This window comes from Hemicordylus capensis, chromosome 2, assembly GCF_027244095.1.
Source record: "Hemicordylus capensis ecotype Gifberg chromosome 2, rHemCap1.1.pri, whole genome shotgun sequence".
Taxonomy (NCBI): Eukaryota; Metazoa; Chordata; class Lepidosauria; order Squamata; family Cordylidae; genus Hemicordylus; species Hemicordylus capensis.
In genome coordinates this window covers 156,326,437-156,345,101 of record NC_069658.1, presented here as the reverse complement: position 1 = coordinate 156,345,101, position 18,665 = coordinate 156,326,437, and the positions used below count along the sequence as shown (strand labels likewise).

The 18,665-nt window shown below is 46.0% G+C and overlaps 1 long non-coding RNA gene across 3 annotated transcripts; it reads left to right on the top strand.

Annotated features, from left to right (window-relative positions):
* The first annotated feature begins 588 nt into the window (after nucleotides 1-588).
* Nucleotides 589-16,539, top strand: LOC128345387 (uncharacterized). 3 transcript variants are annotated; one of them, XR_008316424.1, is made up of 11 exons: nucleotides 589-2,384; nucleotides 3,511-3,678; nucleotides 4,848-5,280; nucleotides 8,888-9,084; nucleotides 11,799-11,971; nucleotides 12,118-12,158; nucleotides 12,437-12,555; nucleotides 13,880-13,955; nucleotides 14,066-14,139; nucleotides 14,583-14,675; nucleotides 14,785-16,539. It is a non-coding gene; the product is annotated as an uncharacterized LOC128345387 (long non-coding RNA). The 3 variants fall into 3 exon arrangements; XR_008316425.1 differs by lacking the exon at nucleotides 14,066-14,139 and having other exon boundaries at nucleotides 14,583-16,539; XR_008316422.1 differs by having other exon boundaries at nucleotides 13,880-16,539.
* The last annotated feature ends 2,126 nt before the right edge of the window (nucleotides 16,540-18,665 follow it).

Sequence of the window (18,665 nt, the reverse complement as noted above, 5' to 3'; positions counted from 1 at the left end):
CATTGGTTATCAGGTGATGTCATACATTCATTGCTATTAAATCAAACTTAGCCACATGGTAAGTAATATTGGCTTGAAGATTTGACAAAAGAAATATGCTTCATCTTCTCTGCCTGATATATCCTTAATCAGTGGTAAAATGAACAACTCTCACTAGTCCCTATAAAAATTGCAGTATAATAAAACATGACCCACATCCTCTATGGCCTTTGCAGCACATGGACAGTAGCATTCAGAACTGGCGACCTGACCATGTCTACCATATAGAACCGCCGAGGGCAATACATCAAAGTGGGCCAGTACAAATGCTCTATTGTCTTGGTCCTAAATGCAAATATTTTGAGTCTTTTTGAGGCCCTACTCATCTCCTAAGAGTGAAACAGAATTCATTACTACAAGGGATGGTGATGTCCACTAGATTAGATGGTTTTAAGGGGGGGGGGTTAAGGGTGAAAACATTAGGTAATATAGGCTTATCCAGTAGGGGGAGGCGAGTTGAATAGGGACTACCATATATGGTAAAAAACCACCAAAAAAACAACAACACCAGGCACAATCCTCAGAGGATCCAGAGGCCTGTACAAGAAGGTCTATGCCTGGAAAGCTCCTGTGTGCTGGTTGTGTGCTAAGCCTATATTTATTGTTTTTAGAATTCAAGAAGAGGGAGCAGAAACAACAGCAGACTGTATCTCACAGCCACAGCCAAGAAAGAAAGAACTCTCAAACAAAGAAGCCAGCAACTGCAACCAAAAACCTCCATTTGGGACACATGAGTCTGAGCAAGTCTCCATAACTCTTTCTTTATTTTGCCAATTCTGTTGTTTGTGTTAAGAAAGATACACTTCAAAGTGCACATATACAGTATCATTTAATTGTTGTTATCATTCTGTTCACTTCTATGGAGAATTAGAGGGGGGGAAATCCCACAAGACAGGATTACACTGCCAATTGTAAACTCACCCATACATAGTGTAAAGAAAGTGTTCTACTAGGAGACAGGAAAGGGAAGGGGGCAGTGAAAGTCAAGAAGCATGGAACTTGGCCAGTGCAGTGGAGAGAACAAGAGGGAGAAGGAATATGGAAAAGATGGAGGAGAGGGGTTGAAATTATGAAGTCCATGCAAATAGGATGTGGTGATGTTCACTAGCATACAGATGATTCTGAAACAATTAGACAACTTTGTGGCGGCTGAAATAGACCAGGAGGTCCTGGGGAAGGGGTGAAGGGGCTAGGTAGCTTGGCCTACCATCGAGGTCGTGACTGGAGTGATGTGACTTTCAGTTCCATAGAAGAGAGATTTGCTTCTGTTGTCCTTGCAGATAGTGACCTGAGTCCCAAGAGGACAATACATCTTGAAATAGGGCCAGAGGTTGGATTTCGCAGAGCCCTCAATCACCTATGCCTGTCAATCACCCATACCACCCAACTCCCTTTGGTGTCCCTAGCATCTACCCATGGGGAACAATGGGCTGATTCAAGTTCCCTGTTGTTCCTTATGGGCAAAACAAGCAGAGTGCACACAGTTTGCAAACCTGCTGTTTGTGCAGAGGTGGGGCAAGTGATTCCCAACAACCTCAGCTTTCCCTGGAAAGGCTTTGTGCAAGCAGAGTTGGGGCTTCAGAGTTAGGCCTGATTCAATTCAACCTCAAATTGAATTGCAAAAACCAATTCGTGCACATCCCTACTTTTTCCTGCCCTGTTCCCTGCAGCCTTGCTGGCCAATTAATTGCTCAGCTAGGTATGTATGTACAGTAAGTGACATCTAAAGCAATGAGGACTAGTGATCCTGAAGAGATTACAATGCACACCAGCATCTTCCAGAGCATTAAGTTGGCTTGCTTAACTGTTCTTAAAGATGGGTGGCTGTTGCCAACCAAGGTAAAGTCTGGGATGGCAGGGCAAAGCACACCCGAAGGCCCGCCTGTGTCTAGTGTTGAAAGATATCCTTCAGTTGTCTTCCCTTGCCTGAGCTGTGAGATCCGGAGTCCAGCCGGGTGCATTCACCCATCGCTTTGCTCTCCCCATCTAACACAATTTCATCTCCGGTATTCATACAATGCAGCTGCTTCTCAGAGAGCAGGGGACCCTCAGAGGTCGCATGCTCGGGTAATTGCCACTTGATTTTGTGGTCAGGTTCTAGGCTGTGTGAAGCAGCAGCACTGAAGAACTACCTGGGGGTTTGTGGGGCAATAAGCCCTCCAGCTGAAGCTGGCTTCAAAAGCTGCCCCCAAGCACCCCCCTCATGTGGTTTCCATGTCCCTTGCTTAAGCTTGTCGTTTTTCAGGAGCTGGCATTTCCCCTCACTGGCATCTTCAGCAGAATCATGAGAGTGATGGAAGGGTTTTCTCGATTCCTACTGTCTGGAACATCAAGGAACCTCTAAGGTAACTGGGCCACAGAAACATTCCTGCTTTTTGGCTGAAGAGGGAAGGATCATTTGATCCTCTCCATCCTGTAGACAAAGGGTTGCCAGCAGGACAGCTGAAAACCAGAATTCCTTTTGGTTGGTCACATGGCTTTCATTCTAGAATCCCACTTCTATATTAGGCATTTAGCACTTGAAATCTGTACTCATTTTGCATGCTCATGAGCAAGCAATAGTAGCGAGAATCTCCTAAATGGCAAATATAAAGAATGCCAGCCATCCTCAGAATTTCCAAGAAGTTGGGTGATGAAAAGAACACCAGAAGCACACAACAGATAATGTGCCTGTGGGAAACTGGAGGGAGGGGGAGGGGGTTGCAGGATCAGACCAGGTCCATCTAGCGCAGAGTTCTGCTTCATAAAGCACCAATATCTCTGGGGAAGGCACAAGTGGGATAGGAAGGCAAGAGCTATCCCTCTTTGCATGTTTCCCATGTCAGACTTCCTCTCAACATGGACATTTTGCTAGCATGGCTATGACCCCTTTATTCTCCCTTAAAATGTCTAAGTTTTTAGTGTTTGTTCAAAGTGAACAGCTACTCCGTCCTGTCTAAGGTACTGGCCTTTTCTTCATCTTGTGGCAGCAAATTCCGAAAACCCACCCCAAACATTGCACATGATGTCAAAAGAGGGTCCTTTTTATTTTATTGTCTTGTTCTGAATCTCCCCCAATCTATTTCACTGGATGATTCCCAAGTTGGGAATATCCAGTCCCAAACTCTGCACAGGTTCATCACCCTGTCATGCCTCCCATGCTTTTCTTCTTACTCGGTGAAAAATCCCAATTGCTTCTGCCTTTCCGTTCTGGGAAGGAGCTCCACCCCTGAGCGGTTTTATGGTCCTTTTCTACACCTTTTCCAGCTCTAACATAATCTTGTTGAGTTGGGCTGACTAGAACTGCACACAATATTCCAAAGGTTTCTTCACCAAGGTTTTGGCTCAGCTGTCTCTACCTACTTCCTCAGTGAGAAGGAAGATGGCGCAATACCTTGAAACCTACTGGATTCCAATCCTGGTCCCATTGGTCCCCTCTCTTCCAAATGTCTGCTTGAGTCTCTTTCTCACCTTCTTCCTGCTCTCTTCTAGGCTGTGAGGAATTGGCAGCTTTTGCAGGTGGCTGTGAAAGATCACCCCCACCAGTGACTCCATTAAGGGCAACCCCCCCCAGATGGAGCTTCTGGAAGAGGAAGAACCGGATTGAACCATCTCCAACTGCAGAAGGGGGCTCTCAGGCTTCTTCAGGAGTCACAATCGGTGAGGAGGTACCTCAGGCTCCTGGGGAACAGTTGGGACTGGGGGTGACTCTTTTTGGGGGGGTGACTTTTTTGGGAAGGTGGGTGGGACAGCTAGTGCTTAGGAATCTGGCAGACCTTTGGGCCTGAATTAAAAGGCCTTTGGTGAGAAGTAGGTTCCCTTTGGGAGATGTTCCTATCTCCTTATTCATATTATTATTATGTTCACACCTAGAAGTCCTTTGGCTAAGGTTAAAAAGCAACACAGGTCCTGCTTGCAGCATGTCCAAGCAAGACACATCTTGGATGCAAGGAAACTAGCCTTTCTCCTACCCCACCTCACCTCACCCCACCTCACCCCACCTCACCCCACCCCACCCCTTAATGGTCCAAGTAAATATGGGCTTATGGGCCAGCCAGCCCCCACCAACAGGCACAGTTAGCTGGTGAGACTCAACAGACCAAGACATTGGTGGCAGAGCATTCCTTCCTTCCAAAAGTTCTGCCTCACACGCCAGCTAGGTTTTTCCATTTGGCAGCAGGCTGGCGGTCTCACCAATGGATCCTTGTCTTATTCGGTAGCCAATAAATGGTAGCCAGCCTTAATTCCAACAAATGGTACACCCCACCTCACCCCGCCGTTTCTTCTTCCCTTCCAGATTTGAGCACTACAGAGCAGAAAAGAAAAAGAGCTAAGAGAATCATTGAGTAGAGGGCCTTCCTCTACAGAGCCCAGGTCATTTCTGTGAGAAGCATTCCCCCCCCCCCATTTATAAACTGCCCTATCCAGAGGCTCTGGGCGGTGTACAACAATTTTTAAAAGACATAAAACTCACAAAAGAATGCTAAAAACAATATAAAAACAATTCAAAAATGATTAAAACTATTTAAAATCAATTAAAATACATTTTAAAACAACAGCACTTTACAAGCCTTGGAAGGCCAGGCCAAATAAATAGGTTTTTATAAATAGGTTTTTTGTATTTGCCCCATACAAGATCTGGGAGCACCCACCCTCTGCTCTGATCCCTTCCTCAGTTCTGCAGACTCCCTGAGAAGCGGCAGAATGTTCCATGAAGGAGGTGGGGTCCCAAGAAAGGAGAGCAACCCATCAAGTAAGGGTTGGTCCATTTCCAGGAAGCCACGGAGAAGTCCTTCTGTCATTAACAGCTCAATGCTTTTAATTTTCAGTTCATCCTCTGGTGGACAACCTTTTTGAATGCCATCGTGGAAAGCGTGAAAGATGCTGAGTCCAGTGGCCAACATACTCTGGAGTACAACAAAGAGGAGGCTGTTGAGACCATTTTGGTGTGAGAAATGCAGCAGAGAATGGAAGAGAATGACCAAGCACAGACCCAGTTCAAACCTGACTGCCATCTTTATTTTATTTTATTTTATTGCTTATTTCTCTATGTAAACTACTTGGAAACCTTTGTTGAAAAACAGTATGTAAATATTTGTTGTGGTGGTTTTTGTTGTTGTCACTATCCCAATGAAGTCCATGGGTACTGACCAACTCTCTTCTGCTCTTTGACCTCTTCCAGGAGATAATGGAGGATGTTACGTTGCATCTGGACCCTGGCTCCCTCTTGAGAAAAGCCATGGACACCGTCAAGGAGCTCAGGTGTACTCATAGTCATAAGGGATTAAATAAGAGAGGGTTATGTCAGGAAAGGGCAGTGGCAAACTAGACAAGATCTGTAACTGGATCTCCCCTTTTAAAAAAATATGGCAATTAATTCTAAGGGTTTTTGTCAAATCTTGTTAAGTCCTATAGCCTTATCTGTATCAGGAATTCCCCAGACCTGGATTTGTCATTTTTGAAAAAGAGGAGAAACCATCACAGACCTACCGTTTTTATGCTTGCCTAGTTGCCCTTTCCTCTTCTCTAGATGAGCTTCCCTTTGCTGAATCACCAGCCCTGCACACACTACCAAATCTTATATTTCCCCCAGCTCCAGCAAAATGAAGCTGTCTCTGTCCCAACAGCTCCAGTTGGCTGTCCTGCACACTTTCTGAAATTTCTTACAAAAATCTGATGGTAACTCATCCCTACAAGAATTTTTACATGTTTTTAACTGCTAAGTTGATTCAGAAAAACTACTAGAAGAATATAAATGTTCATGGTAAATAGCAAACTGATTGGAAATATCATCTGACAAACAAAATATTTGATTTCATTCTTGCAATAAATCTTGAGTCCATTTCTGTATTTAATCCTCTAGGTAATTGTGATTAATTTGTGGGATTGATGTATGAGGGCTCTTTTATATGTTTTGTATGTTGTAGAACTATATATTTGTATATATATTTGTATATCTATTTTTGAAAAGTCAGTGATTTATAAAAATATATAAAAACCTTCATTAGGCTCTGTGCCTATTCACCATAACATGTCATGTGCTCACAAAAGGGGTCACACTGTCATTGGGTGCTCAATAACCTCTTCCTTCAGGTATCTCACCATGTCCCTTGCTGTGTTCTTCCTTTGTCTGAGTGCAGAATTTGAGGTTTTCTCCTAAGTTTGTTGTTCACCTTTGCAACATTAACACTTTGCAGGTGTTAATTTGCATGTGTTCACAGATATCAGAGTGAGTTGTTTCAAGGGCATGATTTCTCTCTTTTTCCTTGCATTTGGAAATAGTAAATCCGATTCCCTTTGCTTTCACACCGCATATGCATTTGGATTGTACACTGCAGGTGTCTGTATTTAGGCCTCTGACTAAAGCCTCTTTCTTCAGCTAAGATATAGCTTGGGTCTTGGGTCTTATGTAGTCTGGATGACCTCATCTTCTGTGCCACAGCTTCAATAACTCTCTCTGTGTGAGCACAGTCTTGCAGCTTTGGCTTTTTCTTTCCCATAGTCTACTTCAAATAGGCTATTCACCCAAAGAGATTGTGAGGAGCTCAAAAAGGCTCTCTCCAGACTGGGGGAGTGGGTGATAAAATGGCCAATGTGGTTCAGTGTAAGCAAGTGTAAAGTGATGCATATTGGGGCAAAAAAACCCAGCTTCACATATATGCTTATGGGGTCTGAGCAGTCGGTGTCTGAGCAGGATTGAGATCTGGGGTTTTTGTGGACAGCTCATTGAAAGTGTCGACTTAGTGTGCGGCAGCTGTGAAAAAGGCAAATTCCATGCTAGGGATCATTAGGAAGGGGACTGAAAATAAAAATGCTAATTTTATAATGCCCTTATACAAATCTGTGGTGCATACAGTTCTGATCACTGTATCTTAAGAAGGCCATTGTAGAACTGGAAAAGGTGCAGAAAAGGGCAACCAAGATGATCAGGGGCCTGGAGCATCTTCTCTATGAGGCATGACTACAATATCTGGGGCTTTTTAGTCTGGAAAAGAGGCAACTATGGGATGATATGGTAGAGGTTTATCAAATTATGCATGGAGTAGAAAGAGTGGAAATTTTATCCCTCTCTCAGACTAGGGGCCATCCTGTGGAACTGAGGGCCAGGAAAATGAAAGGACATATTTTTCTGCACGTAGCACATAATTAACCTATGGAATTCTCTGCCACTGGATGTAGTGATGGCCACCAGCTAGGATGGCTTTAAAAGGGGCTTAGAGAAATTCATGGAGGACATGACCATCAATGACTACTAGTCTGGTGGCTGTAGGCCACCTCCAGCCTCAAAGGCAGGATGCCTCCAAATATCACTCTCAGGGGAGCAACAGCAAAATTACGGGGCATGCCCTCACCTCTTCTTGCCTGTGGGCTTTTTGGAAGCATCTGGTGGGCCAATGTGTGGAACAAGATGCTGGAATAGATAGGTCTTGGGCCTGATCCAGCAGGGCTGTTCTTATGGAGTCCATTCATAAGCAATTCCTTTCCAGTTATAACAAAACAATTCTTTCCCTTGAACATTTCAGAGTCTTTCTCAGTAGCATACTTGACTGACATTAAACTGGCTTTGAGTATGGGACCATATAAGCGTTTTCAACTCTTGGTTTAATGGTTTCTCAATTTCTTCCAGTTCCCAGTGCAACTTTGCAGGCCCTCTGCCTTCTGTAAATACTTGTTTTCCCTCTTCTAGACCAGAGGTTCCCAACCAGTGGTACTTCAGATGTTGCTGAACTACAGATCGCATCACCCCCAGCTGCAATTTATTGTGGCTAAGTAATGATGGGCGTTGTAGTTCAGCAACATCTGGAGTATGTTGAGACGCGGTAGAACTCCACCTTTCTCTGGCTCTAGTGCATACAGAAGCAAGAGGTGGACACATCCACACCCTGGCAAGGAACTGGGGCTTGGGAGCGGGCCAACAGTCCAATGCAGATAGGCAGCTCATTTCCAAGCTTGTCTTGACACTCAAGTCATTCCTTCTTGCAACGAGCAGCTTGTGTGCCGAGGCAGCTGCTCTTCTCCTGGAGAAGATGATGAGTGCGCTCCAGCCTTCCCTGACCACTGGGGAAGCACATGCCCCCCTGGCAGGTCAGTTGAGGACTAGAGTGGTGGCGCAGCTCAGCAACAAGTTTGGTCAATCGGCAGAGCATGGTTTGGCCTGCCAATGTGACCCAACTGTGAAGGGCAACACTCAGGTGGAGGGCCCTCCGGGTTCAAGAGGTTAGGCAGGCAGAGGAGAGGAGGCTGGGTCTGAACCAGGAGGAGGGTTCTGGAGTGTCTGTTTCTAGTGTGCAGTCCACACCCAGCAGCAGTGTCATCTCCACTTCCTGGTCCAGCAGCATGGTGTCCCTGGCAGCACCAAGGAAACCAGCACACCAGTGTTAGTTGGAAGTGAAAAGTGACTCCTGTCTAAGGCATTGTCCTTCACTTCATCTTGTGGCAGCATACTCCAAAAACCCATCCCAAACATGATGCACAATGTGAAGAGAGGGTGCACCTCTGTCATGCCCCCCATTCTTTTCTTCTTTCTAAATGAAAAGGTCCCAGTTGCCTCCACCTCTTCCCTTCCAGGAAGGAGCTGAACCCCTGAGCTATTTCATGGTCCTTTTCTATACCTTCCCAAGCTCTAACATAAGCTCCGTGAGTTGGGTTGAGCAGAACTGCACACAATGTCTCTGCACCAATGCGTTTTGGCAGCTGTCTCTACTTAATTCCTCCGCCAGAAAGAAGATGGTGCAATACATGGAAAACTATTGGATTACCTGTATTGCTACCTCGACTGTTCTGGAATCCTTCCCTGTCCCATTGGCCCCCTCTCCTCCAAATGTCTGCCTAAGGATCTCTTTCTCACCTTTTCCCTACTCTCTTCTAGGCTGCGAAGGAACTGCCAATGCTGCAGGAAGCTGTTTCAGACCTCCCCCTCATGTGACTCCATCACGAGCAAGCACCCCAGACGGAGGTTCTCAAAGAGGAGGAACTGTATTGAACCAACTTCGGCTCCTCCTCCAACTCTGGCTTCTCCTCCAACTCCAGAAGGGGGTTTCCAGACATCTTCGGGAGTCACAATTGGTGAGGAGGTGCCCTTGGCTCCTGGGGAATGGTTGGGACTGGGGGTAACTGTTTTGGGAGGATGGGACACCTAGTGCTTAGCAAACTGGCAGATTTGTGGGCCTGAACTTAAAATGTGTCGGCCTGAATTTCTTCTTCCCTTCCAGCCTTGAGCACCGCATGGCAAAAAAAGGAAAGAGCTAAGGTTGGGTATCATTGAGTAGAGGGCCTTCCTCCACATAGCCCAGGTCATTTCTGCACATGCCCCCCTGGCAGGTCAGTTGAGGACTGGAGCGGTGGCGCAGCTCAGCAACAAGTTTGGTCAATCAGCAGAGCATGGTTTGGCCTGCCAATGTGACCCAACTGTGAAGGGCAACACCCAGGTGGAGGGCCCTCTGGGTTCAAGAGGTTAGGCAGGCAGAGGAGAGGAGGCTGGCTCTGAACCAGGAGGAGGGTGCTGGAGTGCCTACTTCTAGTGTGCAGTCCATACTCAGCAGCAGTATAATCACCACTTCCTAGTCCAGCAGCATGGTGTCCCTGGCAGCACCAAGGAAATCAGCACACCAGTGTTAGTTGGAAGTGAAAAGCGACTCCTGTCTAAGTTACTGTCCTTCACTTCATCTTGTGGCAGCATACTCCAAAAACCCATCCAAAACATGATGCACGATGGTGCACCTCTGTCATGCCCCCCATTCTTGTCTTCTTTCTAAACGAAAAGTAATAATAAGAAGAAAGAAAGAGTAATAAGAAAGAAAGAAAGATGGATTCCCAGTCCCCAAAGTGAGAGAACAATCTAAAAAGAAACATAAAATAGACACCAGCAACCATCACTGGAGGGTTACTGTGCAGGGGGTAGAAAGAGCCAAGTGCTCCCCTCCCCTGCTCAATGAAGAGAAACCCCACTTTGCCCTCCACTTGGGGTCCTCTTGCCCAGTTGGCAGGAGATGCCCCCAAGTCCTGAAGCAACCTCTAGAGGCAAGAGGACCAATGGCCATTGCTGAGGCTCGTGACACATCCTCTTTTATGACACTTCCGGGGCTCAGCTGCTCTTTGTGGGTGAGTTAGGCGAGGTGGAGAGGAGCTGGAGAGATAGAGAGGAAAGAGAGTATTAGAGAGTCCGTTTCTGTTTGTCAAATTTATTTATTTATTTATCCATCCATCCATCTATTTATCCATCTATTTATTCATCCATCCATTTATTTATCAATTTATTTATCTATTCAGTGTTACAGTTAGTGTTAGTGTTATATTGTTGTTTGTTGTTTGTTTGTTTGGGGTGGTTTTGGGAGGGGTCTGGGGGGAGGGAGGGACAGTCAGCTTTTAGTAACAGGAGGGATAGTTAGTCAGGGGAGGAAGAGTTAGATAGGGAAGGAAATGGGGGAGAAGATGAGGAAAGACTTCTTTGCAATGTAAGTTGGATTTCATCACAGCTTTGCCTGCCTCCCTCTGTTCCTGGGCCAGGTCTGACTAGAGTCCCCTGCCCACCCAATTAGGAAGGGCAACAGCCGTGAAGACGCCTATTGTGATGTGCTCCACAGATGTCCCAATTCTAGGGGAGAATTTGAATCCACCCCTCATTTAGCAGTTGGATGAGAACAGAGCTCAGAGAGGAGGTCTGGAGATGAGTGTTTTTTAAAGTCTAAAACAGCAAGGGTTTGTTTCAAAGAAGTTACAAACTTAGATAGAAAGCCTGCACCCTGTACTAACTAGCTCATGGGGAGGGAGGGAGGGAGGGAGGGAGGAAGGGTACCAGGAGTGTCAGCCCATCAGATGAAACTCAGAGATGGACAGAGCAAGCGAACAAGGGAACAGTCCTACACTCTCTGCCTCTGTTCCTAATCTATGAGTGCTGAGAACTGATGCTTATGCAGTCACATTTCCAACATGGGTCCCATCAATCTATGGGTCCCATCATGTCTCATCAAGTGTGAAGACTGTAAGATAAAATTCAATGTGGGGAGAGCTGGTCTACCAGTTGGTGTTCTGGGAGGACTAGTCTAACCATTAACCCAATTGGTAGACCAGCTCTCCCCAGAAAAATGGTCCTTGACATAGCACTGTTTTTCTGGGAAGACCTGCTCTACCAATTGGGTCTAATGGGTAGACCAGCTCTCTGTGGTTAAACAGAATCGATTTGACAATGCAGTGCCAACTTCTAGTATGCCGTCCACACCCAGCAGCAGTGTCATTGCCACTTCCTAGTCTGGCAGCATCGTGTCCCTAGCAGCGCCAATGCAGCCGGCACACCAGTGTTAGTTGCAAGTGAAAAGTGACTCCTGGCTAAGGCACTGGACTTCACTTCATCTTGTGGCGGCATACTCCCAAAACCCATCCCAAACATGATGCACGATGGTGCTCCTCTGTCATGCCCCCCCCATTCTTTTCTTCTTTCTAAATGAAAAGGTCCCAGTTGCCTCCACCTTTCCCCTTCCGGGAAGGAGCTGCACCCCTGAGCTCTTTCATGGTCCTTTTCTATACCTTTCCAAGCTCTAACATAAGCTTGGTGCGTTGGGTTGAGCAGAACTGCACACAATGTCTCTGCACCAATGCGTTTTGGCAGCTGTCTCTACTTAATTCCTCAGCCGGAAAGAAGACAATGCAATAGCTGGAAACATATTAGACTACTTGTCTTGCTGCCCTGGCTGTTCTGCAATCCTTCCCTGTCCCATTGGCCCCCTCTCCTCCAATTGTCTGCTTAAAGGTCTCTTTCTCACCTTCTCCCTGCTCTCTTCTAGGCTGCGAAGGGTCTGCAGTTGCTGCAGGGAACTATGGAAAGCCTCCCCCTCATATGACTCCAAGCCCCCCAGACGGAGGTTGTGGAAGAGGAGGAATCAGATTGGACCCCCTCCTGCTCCTCCTCCAACTCTGGCTTCGCCAGCATCTCCTTCTTTTGTGAGAATCAGCAACGGTGAGGAGGTGCCCCAGGCTCCTGCAGAATGGTTGGGACTGGGGGTGACTGTTTGAGGAGGGTGGGATAGCTATTGCTTAGCAAACTGGCAGATTTGTGGACCTTCATTTAAAACTGATGGGCCTGAATGTCTTCTTCCCAACCAGACTTGAGCCTTGCAGCAGAGAAGATAAGAGAAAGAGATAAGGTAGGGTATCATGGAGTAAAGGGCAGTCCTCCACAGAGCCCAGGTCATTTCTGTGAGAGGCATTTGCCCCATAGGGGATCTGGGAGCACCCACCCCCTGCTCTGATCCTTTTCCCAGTTATGCAATCTCCCTGAGAAGCAGCAGAATAATCCATGGAGGGGGTTGGGTCCCCAGAAAGGGCTTGAGAGCAACCCATGAAGTAAGGGTGTCTGGTCCATTTCTAGGAAGCCAGAGAGAAGTCCTTCCATCACTAACAGCTCAATGCTTCTAATTTTCAGATCATCCTCTGGTGGACATCCGTGCTTAATCTGTTGCAGAGCAAGTGAAAGCTGCAGAGTCCAGTGGCCAGGAGGATACATTGCAGTTCAGCAAGCTGAAGATTGTTGAAGCCATTTTGGTGAGTGAGATGCAGCAGAGAATGGAAGAGAATGGCCAAGCGCAGGCTCAGTCCAAACCTGACTGCCAAGACCAGGGGCGTATTTAGGATGGGGCAGGCAGGGCACGTGCCCCGGGCGCCACTTGAAGGGGGGGCGTCATTTTTTAAAATGAAAATTTTCTTTTAAAAATGGCCACTGAAAACAAAATGGCCACTACGCATGCTCAAATGGCCTCTGCAAGGCCCTAGTATCTGAAAAAAGTCAAATTCTCCATTTATTTTTAAAAGTTATGCAATAGTGATGCTACAATGCACAGTAGAGAATTAGACAGGCACTTCTGTTTAGTTTTCCAAGTACACCTCCACATAGTATTTGGGTATTTCATGAGCCCCAGTATAGTGAAATTTGTAGTTTTCCAGCATTTTTTGGTCTGGCTACATCCACTGCTAAATAGTTTTTGAAATATTAAAAGATTAATGAGCTTGACTTGTATATTTGAGCTGATATGATGGTAAAGTTATCTGAAAGATGGATGTCAGATGTTTGGACAGGGGGGGCAATTTCAGTGCTTGCCCTAGGCGCTATTTTCTCTAGATACGCCTCTGGCCAAGACTGTGTGTTTGGGGCATCATCTTGATTGTTTGTTTGTTGTTTTATTTAATATTTCTCTATGTTAGCAACTTTTGAACTTTCTATTGAAAGATAGTGTGAAAATGTTGTTGTTGTTGTTGGAGCTATCCCAATGAAGTCCATGGGTACTGATCAATCTCTTCTGCTCTTTACCCAGGAGATAATGGAGCAAGTAACTTTGCATCCAGACCCTGGCTCCTTCTTAAGAAAAGCCATGGACACCGTTACGGAGCTGAGGTAGACTCATAGTCATCAGGGATTAAATAGGAGGGGGTTGTGTCAGGAAAGGGCAGTGGCAAACTAGACAAGATCTGTAACTGGATCTCCCATTTTTAAAAAGATAGCCATTAATTATAAGGTTTTTGTTGTATGAAAAAAATCTTGTTAAGTACTACAGCCTTTTGCGAATTAGGGCCTCCCTAGACCGGGATTGGTCGTTTTGGGGAGAAAGAGGCAAAACCATCACAGACCTGTCATTTTCTATGCTTGCTGGGTTGCCATGTTCCTCTTCTGTCAAGGAGCTTCCACTGACGGGATCACCACACTACACAATCTAATATTTCTCCCACCAGCAAAATGAAGCTGGCTCTGCCATTCAATGTGAAAGCAGCAGTACCCAGGGACCCAGGTAAATTCTTATTGCACTTTTTTCTCTGGAGAATAAAACACGATGCTGCTGTCAGTACGAGTGCTTTTTCAATTTTGTATTCTCAGGTGGACCATTATGAAGATGATCAGAGGGCTGCTGAAGGAGGCCCCCTCTATCCTGAACATAATTGGCATCTTGAAGGTAAGTGCAATGAAAGACCTATTCGGACATTAGGTAGTACATGTATGCAGGTTTCTGAACACTCATACATGATTTTGTGTGCATGACTGTAGTTGCATTTGTTTTACAAGTGAACCTGGGCATGGGCCCCTCACAGGCCTGGTGCAGAGAGGAAGTGTCAAGCAGTGCCTGTATTCAACATCAGGTATGAATTGCTGTCCCTGCGTCCAGATCTGCACCTGTGCACTGTCCACTCATGGTCTGAGTGTGGAACATAAGGTGTGAATGGGGCTTCTGTTTTCATCCTCTCTGACATTCGAACGTGGCCTGACAGAAAGAAGCAGCAGACCCCATTCTCTTTGTCTATTGAAGATATGTCTAGGTCGCTTCCCTATTAGAAGCAAACTGGCTGAGAAGACAGAGAAAACCATCATTCCAATAAGCAACCTTCAGAAATATTTAAGATCTTTTAAACTTAATTTGGGGGGATGGTTATATGGGATTAGATCATCCTTAGACTTATTTGGGACAGCAACCAAGGGATCTTCCTGTAATAGGGCAAATTCCTTCCGGGCTTAGCTCTCGGGAGCAGGGCAAGGGATTAGTTAGACCAGTGCAATGACTGTGAGCTGCTGCTTTAACCCACAGGAGCTCCACAAGTACATCAGCGCTGAGGAGGCTCTGGGCCTTGAAGCCTACAGCTATGCTCTGGCTCACGTGGCCAGACTGCCCAATATGGAAGTAAGTACCCTGCTGCTGGCAGGGCTTGGCTCTGCTTCAGAATCTTCTGGGACCCCTTGTCAGATTCCAGGTACAGAAGAAGACCTCTGATTAGTCTCTTGTTACACAGAGTCTGGACTGCCTGGCAGCACACTTGCTGGAGAGGGGCTGTTTCCACTGGGACTCACTGCATGCCCCTCCAGATAGCAGCAGAGGCAGGAGGAACAGGAGAGAGCTGCCCACCCCCCCACCCCCAATGTGTCTTCTGGCTGCCCAGTGCCCACACTCCATCTTTGGGAATCCTCAACTTTGTACCGAACTGTATCATTGTAAATTCTTAGCTGCTTTGGATATGGTGTCAGATTGACATGAAAGAAACATGCCCATCTCTATTTCTACCGCTGGCCACATGGAAGGATCTGTCTCGCAAAGAAGAGGAGTTGGCTCATCCTGACATCCAGAGCACCAACAGATGAGGCTGATCTGTGGAAAGGCACCAGAGAGGAGAGTCAGTCTGAAGCTTCTCTATCCCAGTTCCTTTGATTTGGTGGTTGGTGGCAAGATTGTGTGGGCATATTCTGGTTTTGTATGCACTGTGGTGTGTGATATCCTTTACCCAGACATGGCTTATAAGACAGACACTAAAACGGGAGAAGTGTGACTTAGAAGAGAGCAAGGCAGCAAACTCTAAGGGGCTCGTCTGTTAATGAAATGATGCTTGGCATGGTTTGCACCTTGCAGCCTTCTGCTCCATTTGTGTCCTGCTCATCTCCTGACATTCTAATGAGAGAGTCAGCATTGTGTAGTGGTTAGAGTGTTGGACTAAGACCAGGAAGACCTGAGTTCAAATCCCCATTCAGCCATGAAATCATTGGGTGACTCTGGGCCAGTATCTCAATATGACTTGTATTGTATTGAATCTGTAATGCCACTTGTACCCCAGATCTAATTGAAAATAGGTTCTGCTGACCTCAGTGGAAACTGCTTCCAAGTTAAAAATGATAACTACCCAAAACAATACTGCCTCTGAACGTTAGTATTTTTAAAAATACTTTAAGTTTATTGAAATATGGAGAAACACAACCGTAGTACAAGTATAGGTGAATGTTTGACCTGCCTTGTGTAGACTGATGATCTCCCATGAAACAACACTATGAAAATTACAGAGAAATACTCCTTCCTCCAAAGTTTGCTTCATTTGGAACCTGTCTTACAGGGATAGTACTATTTTAGATGTGAGCACCACCCTGTTTTAGGAATAACAAGTAGAGCTACTGGAATGTTGTCCAGTTCAAGACAGGTTGCAATGGAGTCACAACAGTGTGTATGTGGAGGGGAGAGTGAAATTTTATTGTGAAATGTGAAATTGTATTGCAATTATTAGACAGTGATTCGGAAAAATTGCCATTTCTGTTGACTTTTGCGCTACTTCAATACAAGTACCCCAGGCAGCAAATTGCTTTTAAGAGGCTATATCACCTGCACCCACTCACCCTGCTGACTTTTGTGATCCTCCCCACCAAGACTTTGAAGCTGGCTACAGGCCTGTGGAGAGGAGAGCTGGCCTTGTGGTAGCAAGCTTCATCCAGCTGATGAGAACATTACACTAAAGGTCTTGTGGAATAAAAATGTCTTCAATGCGCACTTGAATGTTTTGATATTGTGATGATGTGAGAAAGAGCCATCCAGCTTTGTCCCAAGGCCCTTAATAGAATGAATTGCTAATATATCCTTGAATACAGAATACTGAGGAGGTGGGGTTTTTTGGTCCTCTGCAAAGGGTAAGCAGCAGCCCATCTCTCTCTAATGCCAGGCTAACCCCGATCCGCTTTTTTCAGTGGCCTGGCAGTATGATGTCCATTGCAGTGCCATCCAAGAGCCAAGTTCCAAGAGGACGGCAAATTGCCCCCTTGAGACTGCTGTACAGGTTACAGTAGACTTGTTCAAATGTTATGTGAGGGCTGCTTTGGGTGGATGTGAAACTTGTGTGTTCATGTCAATACTGTCGTATGAAATGAAATACACAGATTTCCCACCAATCTAAGTTGACTTGTGTGCCCTGCTGCACTTGCTGGGCTCTCCCCGCACCAGCTGCCCGGCTTCCCTTGCCCCCTCTCCCTTTCCGGAGAGCCCCACCTCCTCTTCTTCTGATTGGTCATGGGAAGCAAGCTCATACTGCCCTACAGGGCAACAGGGCATATTCCTGGTGTGCCCTACCCGCACCACCCCACCCGGTGCACCCCACCCCACCCCTGCACCCTGACTCCAACCCTTAATTACCCATTCTGCTCAAAACCCGCCACCCTCCCCACATACATTCCACTGCCCTCTCAGTGCCCCCAGTCCAGCCCTGCTTGGTTGGGTACCCTGTTGGCTACCCTGCTGCAGGGGACTTTGTTGGGTACCCTGCTCATGATCATGTGTACACACAAAGACAGCCTGATGCTGTGATAAAGCATATTTTCTGGTGCTGTTACTCAAGTGAGACTGACTGGTCTGCTGTTCCCTAGCTCACGCTTAGCCCTCTTGAATTGTTTTTAATGCGCCCTTTCATTTACCCCTTGAGTAATGTGTCAACCGTACTTCATATTGTGTCTTGGCCATTCTGACTTCAACTCTGCTTGTTTGTGCTTTGTGTAAGAAAGAGTGACCACTGCTCCCTCTGATCTTGTTCATCTGTGTGTGTGCAGAATGCGTTTTGTTCTAAGCAGTAGTATCAGGCAGTGTGTGTGCAAATGCATTCAGAGTGGTGCCTTCTTGATTCAACCTTGTAGAGTGATTCAATTGTAGAGTGGGACCTACAATTAACTGAGTGGACAGACCTAAAAAAGCTTGTGAGCATGCGCACAACGCGCCTGCACCTTAGAGGGAACAGTGAGTATGACTTGGTGTGTGTTAAAGTCTTATGTCGAGCGGTAAAAAGCTGGTGCAGAGAGATAAATAGATGCGAATGCATTCTGTTCTCCTTCCAGTCCCCTTAGTTTAGTTTCTGTAGTCTTCTTCCTTTGTCCTAAAATGCTACCCATCACTTTCAGTACACAGAACCTTTCTGATACGATATGCATGTTCATTGGCACAGTAGTACTTTTATGGGAAGGATTGCATATAGATTATTAGATAATGCAATTGTCCATTGAATTTGGGATTTGGGCGGGGGGCGAATCGCTCTATATTGTTAAAGGAGGAGAGCTGGACTTGTGGTAGCTAGTATAAATAGTCCCCTTTCCCAGGCAGGAACACCACCCCCTGCCCCGCTTTGCATTTGGATGTCAGGGTTGCTAGAAGGAGGGATAAAATAAGCAGTCAGCAACTTTACTGATTTAAAATTGCATGCTTTTATTATGTTGTGGTGCTGCTGGGCAAGAGTAAATGGGCTCCATTCCTGCACCTCTCATGCTGGCTTAGCTCCTACACTGCCCACGCTGGCTCCGCCTGCCACCTGCCCTGCCTGGTGCCCACCCAGTTGCAGGAGCCATCAGCTGCCACTGGATGGCAGAATTAAAATTAAGGCAGCGATCCTAAACATAGCTGCTTGGAAGTAAATCCCTTTGAAATCAATAGGGCTTACATGGAGTAAGCAGACTTAAATTCAGGGCTGTAAGATTCAAAATATTCCAGTTCACAGTCTAGCCAAGTGGAGCAGAATTTCTATATGATTGTATTGACACGTTTTTAATCTTTCTTGATTTGGGCTTCATTACGTGGAATTTGTTGTGTACAGTAATTAATATCACTGAATTGTCTTTCGATTAATAACCCACAATTTTATTTATTTATTTATTTATTTATTTATTTATTTATTTATACATTTTATATCCCGCTCTTCCTCCAAGGAGCCCAGAGTGGTGTACTATATACTTAGGTTTCTCCTCACAACAGCCCTGAGAAGTAGGTTAGGCTGAGAGAGAAGTGACTGGCCCAGAGTCACCCAGCAAGTATCATGGCTGAATGAAGAGGTTTCATTTAAAGCCTATATTGGAGTGGGGAGGAAGGAAAATTGACTTTTTTGAT